The 25225-nt window shown below is 53.4% G+C and overlaps 17 non-coding genes across 17 annotated transcripts; 7 read left to right on the forward strand and 10 right to left on the reverse strand.

Annotated features, from left to right (window-relative positions):
* Nucleotides 1-169: 169 nt before the first annotated feature.
* TRNAE-UUC (transfer RNA glutamic acid (anticodon UUC)) lies at nt 170-241 on the reverse strand. The gene has a single exon. It is a non-coding gene; the product is annotated as a tRNA-Glu (tRNA).
* Nucleotides 242-2395: 2154 nt separating this feature from the next.
* TRNAE-UUC (transfer RNA glutamic acid (anticodon UUC)) lies at nt 2396-2467 on the reverse strand. The gene has a single exon. It is a non-coding gene; the product is annotated as a tRNA-Glu (tRNA).
* A 243-nt stretch (nt 2468-2710) lies between these two features.
* TRNAL-UAA (transfer RNA leucine (anticodon UAA)) lies at nt 2711-2793 on the forward strand. The gene has a single exon. It is a non-coding gene; the product is annotated as a tRNA-Leu (tRNA).
* A 2143-nt stretch (nt 2794-4936) lies between these two features.
* Nucleotides 4937-5019, forward strand: TRNAL-UAA (transfer RNA leucine (anticodon UAA)). The gene has a single exon. It is a non-coding gene; the product is annotated as a tRNA-Leu (tRNA).
* Nucleotides 5020-7156: 2137 nt separating this feature from the next.
* TRNAL-UAA (transfer RNA leucine (anticodon UAA)) lies at nt 7157-7239 on the forward strand. The gene has a single exon. It is a non-coding gene; the product is annotated as a tRNA-Leu (tRNA).
* Nucleotides 7240-9067: 1828 nt separating this feature from the next.
* TRNAE-UUC (transfer RNA glutamic acid (anticodon UUC)) lies at nt 9068-9139 on the reverse strand. The gene has a single exon. It is a non-coding gene; the product is annotated as a tRNA-Glu (tRNA).
* Nucleotides 9140-9382: 243 nt separating this feature from the next.
* TRNAL-UAA (transfer RNA leucine (anticodon UAA)) lies at nt 9383-9465 on the forward strand. Its single transcript has one exon. It is a non-coding gene; the product is annotated as a tRNA-Leu (tRNA).
* A 1834-nt stretch (nt 9466-11299) lies between these two features.
* TRNAE-UUC (transfer RNA glutamic acid (anticodon UUC)) lies at nt 11300-11371 on the reverse strand. Its single transcript has one exon. It is a non-coding gene; the product is annotated as a tRNA-Glu (tRNA).
* Nucleotides 11372-13525: 2154 nt separating this feature from the next.
* TRNAE-UUC (transfer RNA glutamic acid (anticodon UUC)) lies at nt 13526-13597 on the reverse strand. Its single transcript has one exon. It is a non-coding gene; the product is annotated as a tRNA-Glu (tRNA).
* Nucleotides 13598-15751: 2154 nt separating this feature from the next.
* Nucleotides 15752-15823, reverse strand: TRNAE-UUC (transfer RNA glutamic acid (anticodon UUC)). The gene has a single exon. It is a non-coding gene; the product is annotated as a tRNA-Glu (tRNA).
* Nucleotides 15824-16066: 243 nt separating this feature from the next.
* TRNAL-UAA (transfer RNA leucine (anticodon UAA)) lies at nt 16067-16149 on the forward strand. The gene has a single exon. It is a non-coding gene; the product is annotated as a tRNA-Leu (tRNA).
* Nucleotides 16150-17983: 1834 nt separating this feature from the next.
* On the reverse strand, nt 17984-18055 carry TRNAE-UUC (transfer RNA glutamic acid (anticodon UUC)). Its single transcript has one exon. It is a non-coding gene; the product is annotated as a tRNA-Glu (tRNA).
* Nucleotides 18056-20209: 2154 nt separating this feature from the next.
* TRNAE-UUC (transfer RNA glutamic acid (anticodon UUC)) lies at nt 20210-20281 on the reverse strand. The gene has a single exon. It is a non-coding gene; the product is annotated as a tRNA-Glu (tRNA).
* Nucleotides 20282-20524: 243 nt separating this feature from the next.
* Nucleotides 20525-20607, forward strand: TRNAL-UAA (transfer RNA leucine (anticodon UAA)). Its single transcript has one exon. It is a non-coding gene; the product is annotated as a tRNA-Leu (tRNA).
* Nucleotides 20608-22435: 1828 nt separating this feature from the next.
* TRNAE-UUC (transfer RNA glutamic acid (anticodon UUC)) lies at nt 22436-22507 on the reverse strand. The gene has a single exon. It is a non-coding gene; the product is annotated as a tRNA-Glu (tRNA).
* Nucleotides 22508-24661: 2154 nt separating this feature from the next.
* TRNAE-UUC (transfer RNA glutamic acid (anticodon UUC)) lies at nt 24662-24733 on the reverse strand. The gene has a single exon. It is a non-coding gene; the product is annotated as a tRNA-Glu (tRNA).
* A 243-nt stretch (nt 24734-24976) lies between these two features.
* Nucleotides 24977-25059, forward strand: TRNAL-UAA (transfer RNA leucine (anticodon UAA)). Its single transcript has one exon. It is a non-coding gene; the product is annotated as a tRNA-Leu (tRNA).
* The last annotated feature ends 166 nt before the right edge of the window (nt 25060-25225 follow it).

Below are 25225 nucleotides of genomic sequence, written 5' to 3' on the forward strand. Positions count from 1 at the left end.
GTGCATGAAGGTGGCTGAGGGCAATGGGAGCAAAGCAACCTGGGACACAGGGGACCCAGCCCCTTTCCTCTGCTTTCGTCTATAGGTCGGGGTGCCTTTTTAAGGACCTTCGATTAAAAAAAGCTGAGCTGCGTGGACAAATTACGCACGTCTACGTCTTAGAGGGATCTTCCCTGACCGGGAATCGAACCCGGGCCGCGGCGGTGAAAGCGCCGAATCCTAGCCACTAGACCACCAGGGAGGAGATGCTCTTGTGAGCCTGCCTTGCTCACTTCCTTATTGTGACTAAGCTAACTCCACTGTATAGATTGCCCATAAAGTACGAGTGGGGAAAAGTTAGGTGTCACACAGTGTGTTTGTCATAAGCAATTACCTTTATCCTCCTGCAAAAGCCTTTTTACTCTGCAATCACCTCTTGCTGGACAGCCTGCGCTGGAGCAGCCAGCATGAAAAGGGAGCTGAGTAAGGCAGGGCCTAGGGTCTCACCAGGGTGGCCGAGTGGTTAAGGCGTTGGACTTAAGATCCAATGGACAGTTGTCCGCATGGGTTCGAGCCCCATCCCTGGAATGGGTTTTCAGCGGGTGTGTAGGAACTTGCAGATGCTTTTTTAAAGCATTTTCCTCTGCCCTCCTCACCCTCCCAGTGCCCTTCCTTAACAGTCCCAATTCACGTCTCAGCTGTGGGGTCTGCTGCTACTCTGCACTTAGCATGGATGCTTCCCAAAGCAATGCAGTGCCACCTACGCAGAGCCCCTGCTTAGGGAAATACACCTCCTATGTCTTTTCCCACTGAAGGGAGCAGGAGGAAGTACTTGCTTCCTGGGGAACATGGGCCTGCCACTGGAATTTGTTAACCCGCCTCTTGCGGATTTCTCCCCTTTCTTTGATTTACACCTGCAGGCTCTCCCTTGCCATCGGAGCAGGATCTGCTGATGCAGGCCCGGCTGGATCAAATGTGCAAAGGCTTGTCCCCAGGCCTCGGGAAAAAATTGAGCAGAGATTCCCGCCTCCGCCTCCGCCTCCTCTTGCCTTCCGAACGGGCTTCCAAACGGGCAATGCCCTGACGGGTCCCCCACGCCCCATCCTGCCCATGCCCACACCCCTGTATATGAGGGTGACCCATGTCCCTCACCCTCCATGCTCGAACGGAAGACACGTGTGTCCTGAGGGGAGCGCCAGACAGGCATTTCTCCGGCCAGGCAGACCCCTGCAGCACCCATTAGGCTCCAAAGCCTGTACATTCCCAAGATGCCACTGGTCACTATGCAAATCAGACAGCCCTGGCCACACCCTCTCCGCCGCTGGGCTCTGCTGCTTTCGGTACGTGCAGCTCAGCTTTTTCTTACCCTGAACCAGACTTCCGTTTCAGCAAAAAGGTGGGTTGCAGTGGGTCCGGGATGCCATTTGGAGACAAAGCCTGCGGCCCTGTCAAAGATGACTTCCTGCCGCACACCATGTGGTCAGAAGCCTACGAAAAGAAGCGCACCTCGGAATACAGAATCTCACTTCCTCAAGAGCCTTGCACAAGAGATTTTCCTCCCGCCGAGGAAAGCAACTCAAAGGGAACCTTGCGAAAATCAAATTAGGAGCCAGATTGCGGGATGCTAGGCAAACTGTTTGTCAGAAAAGCAAATTCATTTTGAGAAGCCCTGACCTGCGGGAAGGAAAAGCATTCAAGGGCAGAAGAAGGACTGTTTCCTGACCGGGAATCGAACCCGGGCCGCGGCGGTGAGAGCGCCGAATCCTAACCACTAGACCACCAGGGAACCCACAGCCATACAGCAAAAGTTCCTACACTGCTCTCCTAGTGACAAAGCTCATGGGGGCTGAAAGCATATTTTATTCTACAGCGAATATGAATCAGAACTTGAAAAAACACTCATGATTCCACCAGACTGTTTGTCACTTCCAAGCACAGGCCATCCCCTCCCCCATGCCACTGAACCGACGAATTCCTGTACAATCGGGATCCCCGGGAAATCACAAGAGGGACACCTAGTGGCCGCTGATAGCTCAAAGACAGCTGGTACACCTTCTCACACATACCTCGTTATTCAGCTTGCTGGAAGAATACATTGCGAATGACCGATTCAAGAGTGCAAGGGAGAAGAGTGCTCCAAAGTAGATGTATACATCGCAGCCGGGTTTTCCAGCAATTTACCTTTCTGATGAGCTGGTACTGCACTTTACGCCCACATAGAGCACCTGACTGGGTGGGGGACTGCGTGTGCATGAAGGTGGCTGAGGGCAATGGGAGCAAAGCAACCTGGGACACAGGGGACCCAGCCCCTTTCCTCTGCTTTCGTCTATAGGTCGGGGTGCCTTTTTAAGGACCTTCGATTAAAAAAAGCTGAGCTGCGTGGACAAATTACGCACGTCTACGTCTTAGAGGGATCTTCCCTGACCGGGAATCGAACCCGGGCCGCGGCGGTGAAAGCGCCGAATCCTAGCCACTAGACCACCAGGGAGGAGATGCTCTTGTGAGCCTGCCTTGCTCACTTCCTTATTGTGACTAAGCTAACTCCACTGTATAGATTGCCCATAAAGTACGAGTGGGGAAAAGTTAGGTGTCACACAGTGTGTTTGTCATAAGCAATTACCTTTATCCTCCTGCAAAAGCCTTTTTACTCTGCAATCACCTCTTGCTGGACAGCCTGCGCTGGAGCAGCCAGCATGAAAAGGGAGCTGAGTAAGGCAGGGCCTAGGGTCTCACCAGGGTGGCCGAGTGGTTAAGGCGTTGGACTTAAGATCCAATGGACAGTTGTCCGCATGGGTTCGAGCCCCATCCCTGGTATGGGTTTTCAGCGGGTGTGTAGGAACTTGCAGATGCTTTTTTAAAGCATTTTCCTCTGCCCTCCTCACCCTCCCAGTGCCCTTCCTTAACAGTCCCAATTCACGTCTCAGCTGTGGGGTCTGCTGCTACTCTGCACTTAGCATGGATGCTTCCCAAAGCAATGCAGTGCCACCTACGCAGAGCCCCTGCTTAGGGAAATACACCTCCTATGTCTTTTCCCACTGAAGGGAGCAGGAGGAAGTACTTGCTTCCTGGGGAACATGGGCCTGCCACTGGAATTTGTTAACCCGCCTCTTGCGGATTTCTCCCCTTTCTTTGATTTACACCTGCAGGCTCTCCCTTGCCATCGGAGCAGGATCTGCAGATGCAGGCCCGGCTGGATCAAATGTGCAAAGGCTTGTCCCCAGGCCTCGGGAAAAAATTGAGCAGAGATTCCCGCCTCCGCCTCCGCCTCCTCTTGCCTTCCGAACGGGCTTCCAAACGGGCAATGCCCTGACGGGTCCCCCACGCCCCATCCTGCCCATGCCCACACCCCTGTATATGAGGGTGACCCATGTCCCTCACCCTCCATGCTCGAACGGAAGACACGTGTGTCCTGAGGGGAGCGCCAGACAGGCATTTCTCCGGCCAGGCAGACCCCTGCAGCACCCATTAGGCTCCAAAGCCTGTACATTCCCAAGATGCCACTGGTCACTATGCAAATCAGACAGCCCTGGCCACACCCTCTCCGCCGCTGGGCTCTGCTGCTTTCGGTACGTGCAGCTCAGCTTTTTCTTACCCTGAACCAGACTTCCGTTTCAGCAAAAAGGTGGGTTGCAGTGGGTCCGGGATGCCATTTGGAGACAAAGCCTGCGGCCCTGTCAAAGATGACTTCCTGCCGCACACCATGTGGTCAGAAGCCTACGAAAAGAAGCGCACCTCGGAATACAGAATCTCACTTCCTCAAGAGCCTTGCACAAGAGATTTTCCTCCCGCCGAGGAAAGCAACTCAAAGGGAACCTTGCGAAAATCAAATTAGGAGCCAGATTGCGGGATGCTAGGCAAACTGTTTGTCAGAAAAGCAAATTCATTTTGAGAAGCCCTGACCTGCGGGAAGGAAAAGCATTCAAGGGCAGAAGAAGGACTGTTTCCTGACCGGGAATCGAACCCGGGCCGCGGCGGTGAGAGCGCCGAATCCTAACCACTAGACCACCAGGGAACCCACAGCCATACAGCAAAAGTTCCTACACTGCTCTCCTAGTGACAAAGCTCATGGGGGCTGAAAGCATATTTTATTCTACAGCGAATATGAATCAGAACTTGAAAAAACACTCATGATTCCACCAGACTGTTTGTCACTTCCAAGCACAGGCCATCCCCTCCCCCGTGCCACTGAACCGACGAATTCCTGTACAATCGGGATCCCCGGGAAATCACAAGAGGGACACCTAGTGGCCGCTGATAGCTCAAAGACAGCTGGTACACCTTCTCACACCTACCTCGTTATTCAGCTTGCTGGAAGAATACATTGCGAATGACCGATTCAAGAGTGCAAGGGAGAAGAGTGCTCCAAAGTAGATGTATACATCGCAGCCGGGTTTTCCAGCAATTTACCTTTATGATGAGCTGGTACTGCACTTTACGCCCACATAGAGCACCTGACTGGGTGGGGGACTGCGTGCGCATGAAGGTGGCTGAGGGCAATGGGAGCAAAGCAACCTGGGACACAGGGGACCCAGCCCCTTTCCTCTGCTTTCGTCTATAGGTCGGGGTGCCTTTTTAAGGACCTTCGATTAAAAAAAGCTGAGCTGCGTGGACAAATTACGCACGTCTACGTCTTAGAGGGATCTTCCCTGACCGGGAATCGAACCCGGGCCGCGGCGGTGAAAGCGCCAAATCCTAGCCACTAGACCACCAGGGAGGAGATGCTCTTGTGAGCCTGCCTTGCTCACTTCCTTATTGTGACTAAGCTAACTCCACTGTATAGATTGCCCATAAAGTACGAGTGGGGAAAAGTTAGGTGTCACACAGTGTGTTTGTCATAAGCAATTACCTTTATCCTCCTGCAAAAGCCTTTTTACTCTGCAATCACCTCTTGCTGGACAGCCTGCGCTGGAGCAGCCAGCATGAAAAGGGAGCTGAGTAAGGCAGGGCCTAGGGTCTCACCAGGGTGGCCGAGTGGTTAAGGCGTTGGACTTAAGATCCAATGGACAGTTGTCCGCATGGGTTCGAGCCCCATCCCTGGTATGGGTTTTCAGCGGGTGTGTAGGAACTTGCAGATGCTTTTGTAAAGCATTTTCCTCTGCCCTCCTCACCCTCCCAGTGCCCTTCCTTAACAGTCCCAATTCACGTCTCAGCTGTGGGGTCTGCTGCTACTCTGCACTTAGCATGGATGCTTCCCAAAGCAATGCAGTGCCACCTACGCAGAGCCCCTGCTTAGAGAAATACACCTCCTATGTCTTTTCCCACTGAAGGGAGCAGGAGGAAGTACTTGCTTCCTGGGGAACATGGGCCTGCCACTGGAATTTGTTAACCCGCCTCTTGCGGATTTCTCCCCTTTCTTTGATTTACACCTGCAGGCTCTCCCTTGCCATCGGAGCAGGATCTGCTGATGCAGGCCCGGCTGGATCAAATGTGCAAAGGCTTGTCCCCAGGCCTCGGGAAAAAATTGAGCAGAGATTCCCGCCTCCGCCTCCTCTTGCCTTCCGAACGGGCTTCCAAAGGGGCAATGCCCTGACGGGTCCCCCACGCCCCATCCTGCCCATGCCCACACCCCTGTATATGAGGGTGACCCATGTCCCTCACCCTCCATGCTCGAACGGAAGACACGTGTGTCCTGAGGGGAGCGCCAGACAGGCATTTCTCCGGCCAGGCAGACCCCTGCAGCACCCGTTAAGCTCCAAAGCCTGTACATTCCCAAGATGCCACTGGTCACTATGCAAATCAGACAGCCCTGGCCACACCCTCTCCGCCGCTGGGCTCTGCTGCTTTCGGTACGTGCAGCTCAGCTTTTTCTTACCCTGAACCAGACTTCCGTTTCAGCAAAAAGGTGGGTTGCAGTGGGTCCGGGATGCCATTTGGAGACAAAGCCTGCGGCCCTGTCAAAGATGACTTCCTGCCGCACAACATGTGGTCAGAAGCCTACGAAAAGAAGCGCACCTCGGAATACAGAATCTCACTTCCTCAAGAGCCTTGCACAAGAGATTTTCCTCCCGCCGAGGAAAGCAACTCAAAGGGAACCTTGCGAAAATCAAATTAGGAGCCAGATTGCGGGATGCTAGGCAAACTGTTTGTCAGAAAAGCAAATTCATTTTGAGAAGCCCTGACCTGCGGGAAGGAAAAGCATTCAAGGGCAGAAGAAGGACTGTTCCCTGACCGGGAATCGAACCCAGGCCGCGGCGGTGAGAGCGCCGAATCCTAACCACTAGACCACCAGGGAACCCACAGCCATACTGCAAAAGTTCCTACACTGCTCTCCTAGTGACAAAGCTCATGGGGGCTGAAAGCATATTTTATTCTACAGCGAATATGAATCAGAACTTGAAAAAACACTCATGATTCCACCAGACTGTTTGTCACTTCCAAGCAAAGGCCATCCCCTCCCCCGTGCTACTGAACCGACGAATTCCTGTACAATCGGGATCCCCGGGAAATCACAAGAGGGACACCTAGTGGCCGCTGATAGCTCAAAGACAGCTGGTACACCTTCTCACACCTACCTCGTTATTCAGCTTGCTGGAAGAATACATTGCGAATGACCGATTCAAGAGTGCAAGGGAGAAGAGTGCTCCAAAGTAGATGTATACATCGCAGCCGGGTTTTCCAGCAATTTACCTTTCTGATGAGCTGGTACTGCACTTTACGCCCACATAGAGCACCTGACTGGGTGGGGGACTGCGTGCGCATGAAGGTGGCTGAGGGCAATGGGAGCAAAGCAACCTGGGACACAGGGGACCCAGCCCCTTTCCTCTGCTTTCGTCTATAGGTCGGGGTGCCTTTTTAAGGACCTTCGATTAAAAAAAGCTGAGCTGCGTGGACAAATTACGCACGTCTACGTCTTAGAGGGATCTTCCCTGACCGGGAATCGAACCTGGGCCGCGGCGGTGAAAGCGCCAAATCCTAGCCACTAGACCACCAGGGAGGAGATGCTCTTGTGAGCCTGCCTTGCTCACTTCCTTATTGTGACTAAGCTAACTCCACTGTATAGATTGCCCATAAAGTACGAGTGGGGAAAAGTTAGGTGTCACACAGTGTGTTTGTCATAAGCAATTACCTTTATCCTCCTGCAAAAGCCTTTTTACTCTGCAATCACCTCTTGCTGGACAGCCTGCGCTGGAGCAGCCAGCATGAAAAGGGAGCTGAGTAAGGCAGGGCCTAGGGTCTCACCAGGGTGGCCGAGTGGTTAAGGCGTTGGACTTAAGATCCAATGGACAGTTGTCCGCATGGGTTCGAGCCCCATCCCTGGTATGGGTTTTCAGCGGGTGTGTAGGAACTTGCAGATGCTTTTGTAAAGCATTTTCCTCTGCCCTCCTCACCCTCCCAGTGCCCTTCCTTAACAGTCCCAATTCACGTCTCAGCTGTGGGGTCTGCTGCTACTCTGCACTTAGCATGGATGCTTCCCAAAGCAATGCAGTGCCACCTACGCAGAGCCCCTGCTTAGGGAAATACACCTCCTATGTCTTTTCCCACTGAAGGGAGCAGGAGGAAGTACTTGCTTCCTGGGGAACATGGGCCTGCCACTGGAATTTGTTAACCCGCCTCTTGCGGATTTCTCCCCTTTCTTTGATTTACACCTGCAGGCTCTCCCTTGCCATCGGAGCAGGATCTGCTGATGCAGGCCCGGCTGGATCAAATGTGCAAAGGCTTGTCCCCAGGCCTCGGGAAAAAATTGAGCAGAGATTCCCGCCTCCGCCTCCGCCTCCTCTTGCCTTCCGAACGGGCTTCCAAACGGGCAATGCCCTGACGGGTCCCCCACGCCCCATCCTGCCCATGCCCACACCCCTGTATATGAGGGTGACCCATGTCCCTCACCCTCCATGCTCGAACGGAAGACACGTGTGTCCTGAGGGGAGCGCCAGACAGGCATTTCTCCGGCCAGGCAGACCCCTGCAGCACCCGTTAGGCTCCAAAGCCTGTACATTCCCAAGATGCCACTGGTCACTATGCAAATCAGACAGCCCTGGCCACACCCTCTCCGCCGCTGGGCTCTGCTGCTTTCGGTACGTGCAGCTCAGCTTTTTCTTACCCTGAACCAGACTTCCGTTTCAGCAAAAAGGTGGGTTGCAGTGGGTCCGGGATGCCATTTGGAGACAAAGCCTGCGGCCCTGTCAAAGATGACTTCCTGCCGCACACCATGTGGTCAGAAGCCTACGAAAAGAAGCGCACCTCGGAATACAGAATCTCACTTCCTCAAGAGCCTTGCACAAGAGATTTTCCTCCCGCCGAGGAAAGCAACTCAAAGGGAACCTTGCGAAAATCAAATTAGGAGCCAGATTGCGGGATGCTAGGCAAACTGTTTGTCAGAAAAGCAAATTCATTTTGAGAAGCCCTGACCTGCGGGAAGGAAAAGCATTCAAGGGCAGAAGAAGGACTGTTTCCTGACCGGGAATCGAACCCGGGCCGCGGCGGTGAGAGCGCCGAATCCTAACCACTAGACCACCAGGGAACCCACAGCCATACAGCAAAAGTTCCTACACTGCTCTCCTAGTGACAAAGCTCATGGGGGCTGAAAGCATATTTTATTCTACAGCGAATATGAATCAGAACTTGAAAAAACACTCATGATTCCACCAGACTGTTTGTCACTTCCAAGCACAGGCCATCCCCTCCCCCGTGCCACTGAACCGACGAATTCCTGTACAATCGGGATCCCCGGGAAATCACAAGAGGGACACCTAGTGGCCGCTGATAGCTCAAAGACAGCTGGTACACCTTCTCACACCTACCTCGTTATTCAGCTTGCTGGAAGAATACATTGCGAATGACCGATTCAAGAGTGCAAGGGAGAAGAGTGCTCCAAAGTAGATGTATACATCGCAGCCGGGTTTTCCAGCAATTTACCTTTATGATGAGCTGGTACTGCACTTTACGCCCACATAGAGCACCTGACTGGGTGGGGGACTGCGTGCGCATGAAGGTGGCTGAGGGCAATGGGAGCAAAGCAACCTGGGACACAGGGGACCCAGCCCCTTTCCTCTGCTTTCGTCTATAGGTCGGGGTGCCTTTTTAAGGACCTTCGATTAAAAAAAGCTGAGCTGCGTGGACAAATTACGCACGTCTACGTCTTAGAGGGATCTTCCCTGACCGGGAATCGAACCCGGGCCGCGGCGGTGAAAGCGCCGAATCCTAGCCACTAGACCACCAGGGAGGAGATGCTCTTGTGAGCCTGCCTTGCTCACTTCCTTATTGTGACTAAGCTAACTCCACTGTATAGATTGCCCATAAAGTACGAGTGGGGAAAAGTTAGGTGTCACACAGTGTGTTTGTCGTAAGCAATTACCTTTATCCTCCTGCAAAAGCCTTTTTACTCTGCAATCACCTCTTGCTGGACAGCCTGCGCTGGAGCAGCCAGCATGAAAAGGGAGCTGAGTAAGGCAGGGCCTAGGGTCTCACCAGGGTGGCCGAGTGGTTAAGGCGTTGGACTTAAGATCCAATGGACAGTTGTCCGCATGGGTTCGAGCCCCATCCCTGGTATGGGTTTTCAGCGGGTGTGTAGGAACTTGCAGATGCTTTTTTAAAGCATTTTCCTCTGCCCTCCTCACCCTCCCAGTGCCCTTCCTTAACAGTCCCAATTCACGTCTCAGCTGTGGGGTCTGCTGCTACTCTGCACTTAGCATGGATGCTTCCCAAAGCAATGCAGTGCCACCTACGCAGAGCCCCTGCTTAGAGAAATACACCTCCTATGTCTTTTCCCACTGAAGGGAGCAGGAGGAAGTACTTGCTTCCTGGGGAACATGGGCCTGCCACTGGAATTTGTTAACCCGCCTCTTGCGGATTTCTCCCCTTTCTTTGATTTACACCTGCAGGCTCTCCCTTGCCATCGGAGCAGGATCTGCTGATGCAGGCCCGGCAGGATCAAATGTGCAAAGGCTTGTCCCCAGGCCTCGGGAAAAAATTGAGCAGAGATTCCCGCCTCCGCCTCCGCCTCCGCCTCCTCTTGCCTTCCGAACGGGCTTCCAAACGGGCAATGCCCTGACGGGTCCCCCACGCCCCATCCTGCCCATGCCCACACCCCTGTATATGAGGGTGACCCATGTCCCTCACCCTCCATGCTCGAACGGAAGACACGTGTGTCCTGAGGGGAGCGCCAGACAGACATTTCTCCGGCCAGGCAGACCCCTGCAGCACCCGTTAGGCTCCAAAGCCTGTACATTCCCAAGATGCCACTGGTCACTATGCAAATCAGACAGCCCTGGCCACACCCTCTCCGCCGCTGGGCTCTGCTGCTTTCGGTACGTGCAGCTCAGCTTTTTCTTACCCTGAACCAGACTTCCGTTTCAGCAAAAAGGTGGGTTGCAGTGGGTCCGGGATGCCATTTGGAGACAAAGCCTGCGGCCCTGTCAAAGATGACTTCCTGCCGCACACCATGTGGTCAGAAGCCTACGAAAAGAAGCGCACCTCGGAATACAGAATCTCACTTCCTCAAGAGCCTTGCACAAGAGATTTTCCTCCCGCCGAGGAAAGCAACTCAAAGGGAACCTTGCGAAAATCAAATTAGGAGCCAGATTGCGGGATGCTAGGCAAACTGTTTGTCAGAAAAGCAAATTCATTTTGAGAAGCCCTGACCTGCGGGAAGGAAAAGCATTCAAGGGCAGAAGAAGGACTGTTTCCTGACCGGGAATCGAACCCGGGCCGCGGCGGTGAGAGCGCCGAATCCTAACCACTAGACCACCAGGGAACCCACAGCCATACAGCAAAAGTTCCTACACTGCTCTCCTAGTGACAAAGCTCATGGGGGCTGAAAGCATATTTTATTCTACAGCGAATATGAATCAGAACTTGAAAAAACACTCATGATTCCACCAGACTGTTTGTCACTTCCAAGCACAGGCCATCCCCTCCCCCATGCCACTGAACCGACGAATTCCTGTACAATCGGGATCCCCGGGAAATCACAAGAGGGACACCTAGTGGCCGCTGATAGCTCAAAGACAGCTGGTACACCTTCTCACACATACCTCGTTATTCAGCTTGCTGGAAGAATACATTGCGAATGACCGATTCAAGAGTGCAAGGGAGAAGAGTGCTCCAAAGTAGATGTATACATCGCAGCCGGGTTTTCCAGCAATTTACCTTTCTGATGAGCTGGTACTGCACTTTACGCCCACATAGAGCACCTGACTGGGTGGGGGACTGCGTGTGCATGAAGGTGGCTGAGGGCAATGGGAGCAAAGCAACCTGGGACACAGGGGACCCAGCCCCTTTCCTCTGCTTTCGTCTATAGGTCGGGGTGCCTTTTTAAGGACCTTCGATTAAAAAAAGCTGAGCTGCGTGGACAAATTACGCACGTCTACGTCTTAGAGGGATCTTCCCTGACCGGGAATCGAACCCGGGCCGCGGCGGTGAAAGCGCCGAATCCTAGCCACTAGACCACCAGGGAGGAGATGCTCTTGTGAGCCTGCCTTGCTCACTTCCTTATTGTGACTAAGCTAACTCCACTGTATAGATTGCCCATAAAGTACGAGTGGGGAAAAGTTAGGTGTCACACAGTGTGTTTGTCATAAGCAATTACCTTTATCCTCCTGCAAAAGCCTTTTTACTCTGCAATCACCTCTTGCTGGACAGCCTGCGCTGGAGCAGCCAGCATGAAAAGGGAGCTGAGTAAGGCAGGGCCTAGGGTCTCACCAGGGTGGCCGAGTGGTTAAGGCGTTGGACTTAAGATCCAATGGACAGTTGTCCGCATGGGTTCGAGCCCCATCCCTGGAATGGGTTTTCAGCGGGTGTGTAGGAACTTGCAGATGCTTTTTTAAAGCATTTTCCTCTGCCCTCCTCACCCTCCCAGTGCCCTTCCTTAACAGTCCCAATTCACGTCTCAGCTGTGGGGTCTGCTGCTACTCTGCACTTAGCATGGATGCTTCCCAAAGCAATGCAGTGCCACCTACGCAGAGCCCCTGCTTAGGGAAATACACCTCCTATGTCTTTTCCCACTGAAGGGAGCAGGAGGAAGTACTTGCTTCCTGGGGAACATGGGCCTGCCACTGGAATTTGTTAACCCGCCTCTTGCGGATTTCTCCCCTTTCTTTGATTTACACCTGCAGGCTCTCCCTTGCCATCGGAGCAGGATCTGCTGATGCAGGCCCGGCTGGATCAAATGTGCAAAGGCTTGTCCCCAGGCCTCGGGAAAAAATTGAGCAGAGATTCCCGCCTCCGCCTCCGCCTCCTCTTGCCTTCCGAACGGGCTTCCAAACGGGCAATGCCCTGACGGGTCCCCCACGCCCCATCCTGCCCATGCCCACACCCCTGTATATGAGGGTGACCCATGTCCCTCACCCTCCATGCTCGAACGGAAGACACGTGTGTCCTGAGGGGAGCGCCAGACAGGCATTTCTCCGGCCAGGCAGACCCCTGCAGCACCCATTAGGCTCCAAAGCCTGTACATTCCCAAGATGCCACTGGTCACTATGCAAATCAGACAGCCCTGGCCACACCCTCTCCGCCGCTGGGCTCTGCTGCTTTCGGTACGTGCAGCTCAGCTTTTTCTTACCCTGAACCAGACTTCCGTTTCAGCAAAAAGGTGGGTTGCAGTGGGTCCGGGATGCCATTTGGAGACAAAGCCTGCGGCCCTGTCAAAGATGACTTCCTGCCGCACACCATGTGGTCAGAAGCCTACGAAAAGAAGCGCACCTCGGAATACAGAATCTCACTTCCTCAAGAGCCTTGCACAAGAGATTTTCCTCCCGCCGAGGAAAGCAACTCAAAGGGAACCTTGCGAAAATCAAATTAGGAGCCAGATTGCGGGATGCTAGGCAAACTGTTTGTCAGAAAAGCAAATTCATTTTGAGAAGCCCTGACCTGCGGGAAGGAAAAGCATTCAAGGGCAGAAGAAGGACTGTTTCCTGACCGGGAATCGAACCCGGGCCGCGGCGGTGAGAGCGCCGAATCCTAACCACTAGACCACCAGGGAACCCACAGCCATACAGCAAAAGTTCCTACACTGCTCTCCTAGTGACAAAGCTCATGGGGGCTGAAAGCATATTTTATTCTACAGCGAATATGAATCAGAACTTGAAAAAACACTCATGATTCCACCAGACTGTTTGTCACTTCCAAGCACAGGCCATCCCCTCCCCCATGCCACTGAACCGACGAATTCCTGTACAATCGGGATCCCCGGGAAATCACAAGAGGGACACCTAGTGGCCGCTGATAGCTCAAAGACAGCTGGTACACCTTCTCACACATACCTCGTTATTCAGCTTGCTGGAAGAATACATTGCGAATGACCGATTCAAGAGTGCAAGGGAGAAGAGTGCTCCAAAGTAGATGTATACATCGCAGCCGGGTTTTCCAGCAATTTACCTTTCTGATGAGCTGGTACTGCACTTTACGCCCACATAGAGCACCTGACTGGGTGGGGGACTGCGTGTGCATGAAGGTGGCTGAGGGCAATGGGAGCAAAGCAACCTGGGACACAGGGGACCCAGCCCCTTTCCTCTGCTTTCGTCTATAGGTCGGGGTGCCTTTTTAAGGACCTTCGATTAAAAAAAGCTGAGCTGCGTGGACAAATTACGCACGTCTACGTCTTAGAGGGATCTTCCCTGACCGGGAATCGAACCCGGGCCGCGGCGGTGAAAGCGCCGAATCCTAGCCACTAGACCACCAGGGAGGAGATGCTCTTGTGAGCCTGCCTTGCTCACTTCCTTATTGTGACTAAGCTAACTCCACTGTATAGATTGCCCATAAAGTACGAGTGGGGAAAAGTTAGGTGTCACACAGTGTGTTTGTCATAAGCAATTACCTTTATCCTCCTGCAAAAGCCTTTTTACTCTGCAATCACCTCTTGCTGGACAGCCTGCGCTGGAGCAGCCAGCATGAAAAGGGAGCTGAGTAAGGCAGGGCCTAGGGTCTCACCAGGGTGGCCGAGTGGTTAAGGCGTTGGACTTAAGATCCAATGGACAGTTGTCCGCATGGGTTCGAGCCCCATCCCTGGAATGGGTTTTCAGCGGGTGTGTAGGAACTTGCAGATGCTTTTTTAAAGCATTTTCCTCTGCCCTCCTCACCCTCCCAGTGCCCTTCCTTAACAGTCCCAATTCACGTCTCAGCTGTGGGGTCTGCTGCTACTCTGCACTTAGCATGGATGCTTCCCAAAGCAATGCAGTGCCACCTACGCAGAGCCCCTGCTTAGGGAAATACACCTCCTATGTCTTTTCCCACTGAAGGGAGCAGGAGGAAGTACTTGCTTCCTGGGGAACATGGGCCTGCCACTGGAATTTGTTAACCCGCCTCTTGCGGATTTCTCCCCTTTCTTTGATTTACACCTGCAGGCTCTCCCTTGCCATCGGAGCAGGATCTGCTGATGCAGGCCCGGCTGGATCAAATGTGCAAAGGCTTGTCCCCAGGCCTCGGGAAAAAATTGAGCAGAGATTCCCGCCTCCGCCTCCGCCTCCTCTTGCCTTCCGAACGGGCTTCCAAACGGGCAATGCCCTGACGGGTCCCCCACGCCCCATCCTGCCCATGCCCACACCCCTGTATATGAGGGTGACCCATGTCCCTCACCCTCCATGCTCGAACGGAAGACACGTGTGTCCTGAGGGGAGCGCCAGACAGGCATTTCTCCGGCCAGGCAGACCCCTGCAGCACCCATTAGGCTCCAAAGCCTGTACATTCCCAAGATGCCACTGGTCACTATGCAAATCAGACAGCCCTGGCCACACCCTCTCCGCCGCTGGGCTCTGCTGCTTTCGGTACGTGCAGCTCAGCTTTTTCTTACCCTGAACCAGACTTCCGTTTCAGCAAAAAGGTGGGTTGCAGTGGGTCCGGGATGCCATTTGGAGACAAAGCCTGCGGCCCTGTCAAAGATGACTTCCTGCCGCACACCATGTGGTCAGAAGCCTACGAAAAGAAGCGCACCTCGGAATACAGAATCTCACTTCCTCAAGAGCCTTGCACAAGAGATTTTCCTCCCGCCGAGGAAAGCAACTCAAAGGGAACCTTGCGAAAATCAAATTAGGAGCCAGATTGCGGGATGCTAGGCAAACTGTTTGTCAGAAAAGCAAATTCATTTTGAGAAGCCCTGACCTGCGGGAAGGAAAAGCATTCAAGGGCAGAAGAAGGACTGTTTCCTGACCGGGAATCGAACCCGGGCCGCGGCGGTGAGAGCGCCGAATCCTAACCACTAGACCACCAGGGAACCCACAGCCATACAGCAAAAGTTCCTACACTGCTCTCCTAGTGACAAAGCTCATGGGGGCTGAAAGCATATTTTATTCTACAGCGAATATGAATCAGAACTTGAAAAAACACTCATGATTCCACCAGACTGTTTGTCACTTCCAAGCACAGGCCATCCCCTCCCCCGTGCCACTGAACCGACGAATTCCTGTACAATCGGGATCCCCGGGAAATCACAAGAGGGACACCTAGTGGCCGCTGATAGCTCAAAGACAGCTGGTACACCTTCTCACACCTACCTCGTTATTCAGCTTGCTGGAAGAATACATTGCGAATGACCGATTCAAGAGTGCAAGGGAGAAGAGTGCTCCAAAGTAGATGTATACATCGCAGCCGGGTTTTCCAGCAATTTACCTTTATGATGAGCTGGTACTGCACTTTACGCCCACATAGAGCACCTGACTGGGTGGGGGACTGCGTGCGCATGAAGGTGGCTGAGGGCAATGGGAGCAAAGCAACCTGGGACACAGGGGACCCAGCCCCTTTCCTCTGCTTTCGTCTATAGGTCGGGGTGCCTTTTTAAGGACCTTCGATTAAAAAAAGCTGAGCTGCGTGGACAAATTACGCACGTCTACGTCTTAGAGGGATCTTCCCTGACCGGGAATCGAACCCGGGCCGCGGCGGTGAAAGCGCCGAATCCTAGCCACTAGACCACCAGGGAGGAGATGCTCTTGTGAGCCTGCCTTGCTCACTTCCTTATTGTGACTAAGCTAACTCCACTGTATAGATTGCCCATAAAGTACGAGTGGGGAAAAGTTAGGTGTCACACAGTGTGTTTGTCGTAAGCAATTACCTTTATCCTCCTGCAAAAGCCTTTTTACTCTGCAATCACCTCTTGCTGGACAGCCTGCGCTGGAGCAGCCAGCATGAAAAGGGAGCTGAGTAAGGCAGGGCCTAGGGTCTCACCAGGGTGGCCGAGTGGTTAAGGCGTTGGACTTAAGATCCAATGGACAGTTGTCCGCATGGGTTCGAGCCCCATCCCTGGTATGGGTTTTCAGCGGGTGTGTAGGAACTTGCAGATGCTTTTTTAAAGCATTTTCCTCTGCCCTCCTCACCCTCCCAGTGCCCTTCCTTAACAGTCCCAATTCACGTCTCAGCTGTGGGGTCTGCTGCTACTCTGCACTTAGCATGGATGCTTCCCAAAGCAATGCAGTGCCACCTACGCAGAGCCCCTGCTTAGAGAAATACACCTCCTATGTCTTTTCCCACTGAAGGGAGCAGGAGGAAGTACTTGCTTCCTGGGGAACATGGGCCTGCCACTGGAATTTGTTAACCCGCCTCTTGCGGATTTCTCCCCTTTCTTTGATTTACACCTGCAGGCTCTCCCTTGCCATCGGAGCAGGATCTGCTGATGCAGGCCCGGCAGGATCAAATGTGCAAAGGCTTGTCCCCAGGCCTCGGGAAAAAATTGAGCAGAGATTCCCGCCTCCGCCTCCGCCTCCGCCTCCTCTTGCCTTCCGAACGGGCTTCCAAACGGGCAATGCCCTGACGGGTCCCCCACGCCCCATCCTGCCCATGCCCACACCCCTGTATATGAGGGTGACCCATGTCCCTCACCCTCCATGCTCGAACGGAAGACACGTGTGTCCTGAGGGGAGCGCCAGACAGACATTTCTCCGGCCAGGCAGACCCCTGCAGCACCCGTTAGGCTCCAAAGCCTGTACATTCCCAAGATGCCACTGGTCACTATGCAAATCAGACAGCCCTGGCCACACCCTCTCCGCCGCTGGGCTCTGCTGCTTTCGGTACGTGCAGCTCAGCTTTTTCTTACCCTGAACCAGACTTCCGTTTCAGCAAAAAGGTGGGTTGCAGTGGGTCCGGGATGCCATTTGGAGACAAAGCCTGCGGCCCTGTCAAAGATGACTTCCTGCCGCACACCATGTGGTCAGAAGCCTACGAAAAGAAGCGCACCTCGGAATACAGAATCTCACTTCCTCAAGAGCCTTGCACAAGAGATTTTCCTCCCGCCGAGGAAAGCAACTCAAAGGGAACCTTGCGAAAATCAAATTAGGAGCCAGATTGCGGGATGCTAGGCAAACTGTTTGTCAGAAAAGCAAATTCATTTTGAGAAGCCCTGACCTGCGGGAAGGAAAAGCATTCAAGGGCAGAAGAAGGACTGTTTCCTGACCGGGAATCGAACCCGGGCCGCGGCGGTGAGAGCGCCGAATCCTAACCACTAGACCACCAGGGAACCCACAGCCATACAGCAAAAGTTCCTACACTGCTCTCCTAGTGACAAAGCTCATGGGGGCTGAAAGCATATTTTATTCTACAGCGAATATGAATCAGAACTTGAAAAAACACTCATGATTCCACCAGACTGTTTGTCACTTCCAAGCACAGGCCATCCCCTCCCCCATGCCACTGAACCGACGAATTCCTGTACAATCGGGATCCCCGGGAAATCACAAGAGGGACACCTAGTGGCCGCTGATAGCTCAAAGACAGCTGGTACACCTTCTCACACATACCTCGTTATTCAGCTTGCTGGAAGAATACATTGCGAATGACCGATTCAAGAGTGCAAGGGAGAAGAGTGCTCCAAAGTAGATGTATACATCGCAGCCGGGTTTTCCAGCAATTTACCTTTCTGATGAGCTGGTACTGCACTTTACGCCCACATAGAGCACCTGACTGGGTGGGGGACTGCGTGTGCATGAAGGTGGCTGAGGGCAATGGGAGCAAAGCAACCTGGGACACAGGGGACCCAGCCCCTTTCCTCTGCTTTCGTCTATAGGTCGGGGTGCCTTTTTAAGGACCTTCGATTAAAAAAAGCTGAGCTGCGTGGACAAATTACGCACGTCTACGTCTTAGAGGGATCTTCCCTGACCGGGAATCGAACCCGGGCCGCGGCGGTGAAAGCGCCGAATCCTAGCCACTAGACCACCAGGGAGGAGATGCTCTTGTGAGCCTGCCTTGCTCACTTCCTTATTGTGACTAAGCTAACTCCACTGTATAGATTGCCCATAAAGTACGAGTGGGGAAAAGTTAGGTGTCACACAGTGTGTTTGTCATAAGCAATTACCTTTATCCTCCTGCAAAAGCCTTTTTACTCTGCAATCACCTCTTGCTGGACAGCCTGCGCTGGAGCAGCCAGCATGAAAAGGGAGCTGAGTAAGGCAGGGCCTAGGGTCTCACCAGGGTGGCCGAGTGGTTAAGGCGTTGGACTTAAGATCCAATGGACAGTTGTCCGCATGGGTTCGAGCCCCATCCCTGGAATGGGTTTTCAGCGGGTGTGTAGGAACTTGCAGATGCTTTTTTAAAGCATTTTCCTCTGCCCTCCTCACCCTCCCAGTGCCCTTCCTTAACAGTCCCAATTCACGTCTCAGCTGTGGGGTCTGCTGCTACTCTGCACTTAGCATGGATGCTTCCCAAAGCAATGCAGTGCCACCTACGCAGAGCCCCTGCTTAGGGAAATACACCTCCTATGTCTTTTCCCACTGAAGGGAGCAGGAGGAAGTACTTGCTTCCTGGGGAACATGGGCCTGCCACTGGAATTTGTTAACCCGCCTCTTGCGGATTTCTCCCCTTTCTTTGATTTACACCTGCAGGCTCTCCCTTGCCATCGGAGCAGGATCTGCTGATGCAGGCCCGGCTGGATCAAATGTGCAAAGGCTTGTCCCCAGGCCTCGGGAAAAAATTGAGCAGAGATTCCCGCCTCCGCCTCCGCCTCCTCTTGCCTTCCGAACGGGCTTCCAAACGGGCAATGCCCTGACGGGTCCCCCACGCCCCATCCTGCCCATGCCCACACCCCTGTATATGAGGGTGACCCATGTCCCTCACCCTCCATGCTCGAACGGAAGACACGTGTGTCCTGAGGGGAGCGCCAGACAGGCATTTCTCCGGCCAGGCAGACCCCTGCAGCACCCATTAGGCTCCAAAGCCTGTACATTCCCAAGATGCCACTGGTCACTATGCAAATCAGACAGCCCTGGCCACACCCTCTCCGCCGCTGGGCTCTGCTGCTTTCGGTACGTGCAGCTCAGCTTTTTCTTACCCTGAACCAGACTTCCGTTTCAGCAAAAAGGTGGGTTGCAGTGGGTCCGGGATGCCATTTGGAGACAAAGCCTGCGGCCCTGTCAAAGATGACTTCCTGCCGCACACCATGTGGTCAGAAGCCTACGAAAAGAAGCGCACCTCGGAATACAGAATCTCACTTCCTCAAGAGCCTTGCACAAGAGATTTTCCTCCCGCCGAGGAAAGCAACTCAAAGGGAACCTTGCGAAAATCAAATTAGGAGCCAGATTGCGGGATGCTAGGCAAACTGTTTGTCAGAAAAGCAAATTCATTTTGAGAAGCCCTGACCTGCGGGAAGGAAAAGCATTCAAGGGCAGAAGAAGGACTGTTTCCTGACCGGGAATCGAACCCGGGCCGCGGCGGTGAGAGCGCCGAATCCTAACCACTAGACCACCAGGGAACCCACAGCCATACAGCAAAAGTTCCTACACTGCTCTCCTAGTGACAAAGCTCATGGGGGCTGAAAGCATATTTTATTCTACAGCGAATATGAATCAGAACTTGAAAAAACACTCATGATTCCACCAGACTGTTTGTCACTTCCAAGCACAGGCCATCCCCTCCCCCATGCCACTGAACCGACGAATTCCTGTACAATCGGGATCCCCGGGAAATCACAAGAGGGACACCTAGTGGCCGCTGATAGCTCAAAGACAGCTGGTACACCTTCTCACACATACCTCGTTATTCAGCTTGCTGGAAGAATACATTGCGAATGACCGATTCAAGAGTGCAAGGGAGAAGAGTGCTCCAAAGTAGATGTATACATCGCAGCCGGGTTTTCCAGCAATTTACCTTTCTGATGAGCTGGTACTGCACTTTACGCCCACATAGAGCACCTGACTGGGTGGGGGACTGCGTGTGCATGAAGGTGGCTGAGGGCAATGGGAGCAAAGCAACCTGGGACACAGGGGACCCAGCCCCTTTCCTCTGCTTTCGTCTATAGGTCGGGGTGCCTTTTTAAGGACCTTCGATTAAAAAAAGCTGAGCTGCGTGGACAAATTACGCACGTCTACGTCTTAGAGGGATCTTCCCTGACCGGGAATCGAACCCGGGCCGCGGCGGTGAAAGCGCCGAATCCTAGCCACTAGACCACCAGGGAGGAGATGCTCTTGTGAGCCTGCCTTGCTCACTTCCTTATTGTGACTAAGCTAACTCCACTGTATAGATTGCCCATAAAGTACGAGTGGGGAAAAGTTAGGTGTCACACAGTGTGTTTGTCATAAGCAATTACCTTTATCCTCCTGCAAAAGCCTTTTTACTCTGCAATCACCTCTTGCTGGACAGCCTGCGCTGGAGCAGCCAGCATGAAAAGGGAGCTGAGTAAGGCAGGGCCTAGGGTCTCACCAGGGTGGCCGAGTGGTTAAGGCGTTGGACTTAAGATCCAATGGACAGTTGTCCGCATGGGTTCGAGCCCCATCCCTGGTATGGGTTTTCAGCGGGTGTGTAGGAACTTGCAGATGCTTTTTTAAAGCATTTTCCTCTGCCCTCCTCACCCTCCCAGTGCCCTTCCTTAACAGTCCCAATTCACGTCTCAGCTGTGGGGTCTGCTGCTACTCTGCACTTAGCATGGATGCTTCCCAAAGCAATGCAGTGCCACCTACGCAGAGCCCCTGCTTAGGGAAATACACCTCCTATGTCTTTTCCCACTGAAGGGAGCAGGAGGAAGTACTTGCTTCCTGGGGAACATGGGCCTGCCACTGGAATTTGTTAACCCGCCTCTTGCGGATTTCTCCCCTTTCTTTGATTTACACCTGCAGGCTCTCCCTTGCCATCGGAGCAGGATCTGCTGATGCAGGCCCGGCTGGATCAAATGTGCAAAGGCTTGTCCCCAGGCCTCGGGAAAAAATTGAGCAGAGATTCCCGCCTCCGCCTCCGCCTCCTCTTGCCTTCCGAACGGGCTTCCAAACGGGCAATGCCCTGACGGGTCCCCCACGCCCCATCCTGCCCATGCCCACACCCCTGTATATGAGGGTGACCCATGTCCCTCACCCTCCATGCTCGAACGGAAGACACGTGTGTCCTGAGGGGAGCGCCAGACAGGCATTTCTCCGGCCAGGCAGACCCCTGCAGCACCCATTAGGCTCCAAAGCCTGTACATTCCCAAGATGCCACTGGTCACTATGCAAATCAGACAGCCCTGGCCACACCCTCTCCGCCGCTGGGCTCTGCTGCTTTCGGTACGTGCAGCTCAGCTTTTTCTTACCCTGAACCAGACTTCCGTTTCAGCAAAAAGGTGGGTTGCAGTGGGTCCGGGATGCCATTTGGAGACAAAGCCTGCGGCCCTGTCAAAGATGACTTCCTGCCGCACACCATGTGGTCAGAAGCCTACGAAAAGAAGCGCACCTCGGAATACAGAATCTCACTTCCTCAAGAGCCTTGCACAAGAGATTTTCCTCCCGCCGAGGAAAGCAACTCAAAGGGAACCTTGCGAAAATCAAATTAGGAGCCAGATTGCGGGATGCTAGGCAAACTGTTTGTCAGAAAAGCAAATTCATTTTGAGAAGCCCTGACCTGCGGGAAGGAAAAGCATTCAAGGGCAGAAGAAGGACTGTTTCCTGACCGGGAATCGAACCCGGGCCGCGGCGGTGAGAGCGCCGAATCCTAACCACTAGACCACCAGGGAACCCACAGCCATACAGCAAAAGTTCCTACACTGCTCTCCTAGTGACAAAGCTCATGGGGGCTGAAAGCATATTTTATTCTACAGCGAATATGAATCAGAACTTGAAAAAACACTCATGATTCCACCAGACTGTTTGTCACTTCCAAGCACAGGCCATCCCCTCCCCCATGCCACTGAACCGACGAATTCCTGTACAATCGGGATCCCCGGGAAATCACAAGAGGGACACCTAGTGGCCGCTGATAGCTCAAAGACAGCTGGTACACCTTCTCACACATACCTCGTTATTCAGCTTGCTGGAAGAATACATTGCGAATGACCGATTCAAGAGTGCAAGGGAGAAGAGTGCTCCAAAGTAGATGTATACATCGCAGCCGGGTTTTCCAGCAATTTACCTTTCTGATGAGCTGGTACTGCACTTTACGCCCACATAGAGCACCTGACTGGGTGGGGGACTGCGTGTGCATGAAGGTGGCTGAGGGCAATGGGAGCAAAGCAACCTGGGACACAGGGGACCCAGCCCCTTTCCTCTGCTTTCGTCTATAGGTCGGGGTGCCTTTTTAAGGACCTTCGATTAAAAAAAGCTGAGCTGCGTGGACAAATTACGCACGTCTACGTCTTAGAGGGATCTTCCCTGACCGGGAATCGAACCCGGGCCGCGGCGGTGAAAGCGCCGAATCCTAGCCACTAGACCACCAGGGAGGAGATGCTCTTGTGAGCCTGCCTTGCTCACTTCCTTATTGTGACTAAGCTAACTCCACTGTATAGATTGCCCATAAAGTACGAGTGGGGAAAAGTTAGGTGTCACACAGTGTGTTTGTCATAAGCAATTACCTTTATCCTCCTGCAAAAGCCTTTTTACTCTGCAATCACCTCTTGCTGGACAGCCTGCGCTGGAGCAGCCAGCATGAAAAGGGAGCTGAGTAAGGCAGGGCCTAGGGTCTCACCAGGGTGGCCGAGTGGTTAAGGCGTTGGACTTAAGATCCAATGGACAGTTGTCCGCATGGGTTCGAGCCCCATCCCTGGAATGGGTTTTCAGCGGGTGTGTAGGAACTTGCAGATGCTTTTTTAAAGCATTTTCCTCTGCCCTCCTCACCCTCCCAGTGCCCTTCCTTAACAGTCCCAATTCACGTCTCAGCTGTGGGGTCTGCTGCTACTCTGCACTTAGCATGGATGCTTCCCAAAGCAATGCAGTGCCACCTACGCAGAGCCCCTGCTTAGGGAAATACACCTCCTATGTCTTTTCCCACTGAAGGGAGCAGGAGGAAGTACTTGCTTCCTGGGGAACATGGGCCTGCCACTGGAATTTGTTAACCCGCCTCTTGCGGATTTCTCCCCTTTCTTTGATTTACACCTGCAGGCTCTCCCTTGCCATCGGAGCAGGATCTGCTGATGCAGGCCCGGCTGGATCAAATGTGCAAAGGCTTGTCCCCAGGCCTCGGGAAAAAATTGAGCAGAGATTCCCGCCTCCGCCTCCGCCTCCTCTTGCCTTCCGAACGGGCTTCCAAACGGGCAATGCCCTGACGGGTCCCCCACGCCCCATCCTGCCCATGCCCACACCCCTGTATATGAGGGTGACCCATGTCCCTCACCCTCCATGCTCGAACGGAAGACACGTGTGTCCTGAGGGGAGCGCCAGACAGGCATTTCTCCGGCCAGGCAGACCCCTGCAGCACCCATTAGGCTCCAAAGCCTGTACATTCCCAAGATGCCACTGGTCACTATGCAAATCAGACAGCCCTGGCCACACCCTCTCCGCCGCTGGGCTCTGCTGCTTTCGGTACGTGCAGCTCAGCTTTTTCTTACCCTGAACCAGACTTCCGTTTCAGCAAAAAGGTGGGTTGCAGTGGGTCCGGGATGCCATTTGGAGACAAAGCCTGCGGCCCTGTCAAAGATGACTTCCTGCCGCACACCATGTGGTCAGAAGCCTACGAAAAGAAGCGCACCTCGGAATACAGAATCTCACTTCCTCAAGAGCCTTGCACAAGAGATTTTCCTCCCGCCGAGGAAAGCAACTCAAAGGGAACCTTGCGAAAATCAAATTAGGAGCCAGATTGCGGGATGCTAGGCAAACTGTTTGTCAGAAAAGCAAATTCATTTTGAGAAGCCCTGACCTGCGGGAAGGAAAAGCATTCAAGGGCAGAAGAAGGACTGTTTCCTGACCGGGAATCGAACCCGGGCCGCGGCGGTGAGAGCGCCGAATCCTAACCACTAGACCACCAGGGAACCCACAGCCATACAGCAAAAGTTCCTACACTGCTCTCCTAGTGACAAAGCTCATGGGGGCTGAAAGCATATTTTATTCTACAGCGAATATGAATCAGAACTTGAAAAAACACTCATGATTCCACCAGACTGTTTGTCACTTCCAAGCACAGGCCATCCCCTCCCCCATGCCACTGAACCGACGAATTCCTGTACAATCGGGATCCCCGGGAAATCACAAGAGGGACACCTAGTGGCCGCTGATAGCTCAAAGACAGCTGGTACACCTTCTCACACATACCTCGTTATTCAGCTTGCTGGAAGAATACATTGCGAATGACCGATTCAAGAGTGCAAGGGAGAAGAGTGCTCCAAAGTAGATGTATACATCGCAGCCGGGTTTTCCAGCAATTTACCTTTCTGATGAGCTGGTACTGCACTTTACGCCCACATAGAGCACCTGACTGGGTGGGGGACTGCGTGTGCATGAAGGTGGCTGAGGGCAATGGGAGCAAAGCAACCTGGGACACAGGGGACCCAGCCCCTTTCCTCTGCTTTCGTCTATAGGTCGGGGTGCCTTTTTAAGGACCTTCGATTAAAAAAAGCTGAGCTGCGTGGACAAATTACGCACGTCTACGTCTTAGAGGGATCTTCCCTGACCGGGAATCGAACCCGGGCCGCGGCGGTGAAAGCGCCGAATCCTAGCCACTAGACCACCAGGGAGGAGATGCTCTTGTGAGCCTGCCTTGCTCACTTCCTTATTGTGACTAAGCTAACTCCACTGTATAGATTGCCCATAAAGTACGAGTGGGGAAAAGTTAGGTGTCACACAGTGTGTTTGTCATAAGCAATTACCTTTATCCTCCTGCAAAAGCCTTTTTACTCTGCAATCACCTCTTGCTGGACAGCCTGCGCTGGAGCAGCCAGCATGAAAAGGGAGCTGAGTAAGGCAGGGCCTAGGGTCTCACCAGGGTGGCCGAGTGGTTAAGGCGTTGGACTTAAGATCCAATGGACAGTTGTCCGCATGGGTTCGAGCCCCATCCCTGGTATGGGTTTTCAGCGGGTGTGTAGGAACTTGCAGATGCTTTTTTAAAGCATTTTCCTCTGCCCTCCTCACCCTCCCAGTGCCCTTCCTTAACAGTCCCAATTCACGTCTCAGCTGTGGGGTCTGCTGCTACTCTGCACTTAGCATGGATGCTTCCCAAAGCAATGCAG

This window comes from Triturus cristatus, chromosome 5_2, assembly GCF_964204655.1.
Source record: "Triturus cristatus chromosome 5_2, aTriCri1.1, whole genome shotgun sequence".
Lineage (NCBI taxonomy): Eukaryota > Metazoa > Chordata > Amphibia > Caudata > Salamandridae > Triturus > Triturus cristatus.